Here is a 480-nt window from a genome sequence, read left to right on the forward strand (position 1 = left end):
CCCTTCGGAGGCTCTGCCTAACAAAGCACAGCGGGGCAAAAACGCGTTTCTCTTTGCTCGCGGCATCAACACGAAACAACAGGATCCGCTTCCAGAAATTAAGATGATACCGGGACAGAACGAGCCATCAGCACCTGAGGACAGCAACACGGCTCTGCCGTCCCGCTTATCAAAACGGTCAGCAATCGAGCAGCGCAATCGCGGCGCCGTGCAGCACCGCACACGCGAATATCCGCGTTTTCCCCCAGCCCGGCTTCGGGACACGCCCGGCCGGCCGGGAGGACGCAGCGCTGCGGAGCGGCCGGAGCTCAGCGCACCGCCTGCGGCCGCTCGCCTGCCGATCCCGCCCCGCGCGGCGGACGCGGACGAACCGGGAACGAGGTGCGGGAAAGGCGGTGCCGAGAGGACGCAGTGCGAGACGCGAGGAGCGACCCGAGTTGTGCCGGGCCAGCGGGGCGCCGCCCGTGACGGAGGGCAGCA

Source organism: Meleagris gallopavo, chromosome 17 (genome assembly GCF_000146605.3).
Source record: "Meleagris gallopavo isolate NT-WF06-2002-E0010 breed Aviagen turkey brand Nicholas breeding stock chromosome 17, Turkey_5.1, whole genome shotgun sequence".
NCBI lineage: Eukaryota > Metazoa > Chordata > Aves > Galliformes > Phasianidae > Meleagris > Meleagris gallopavo.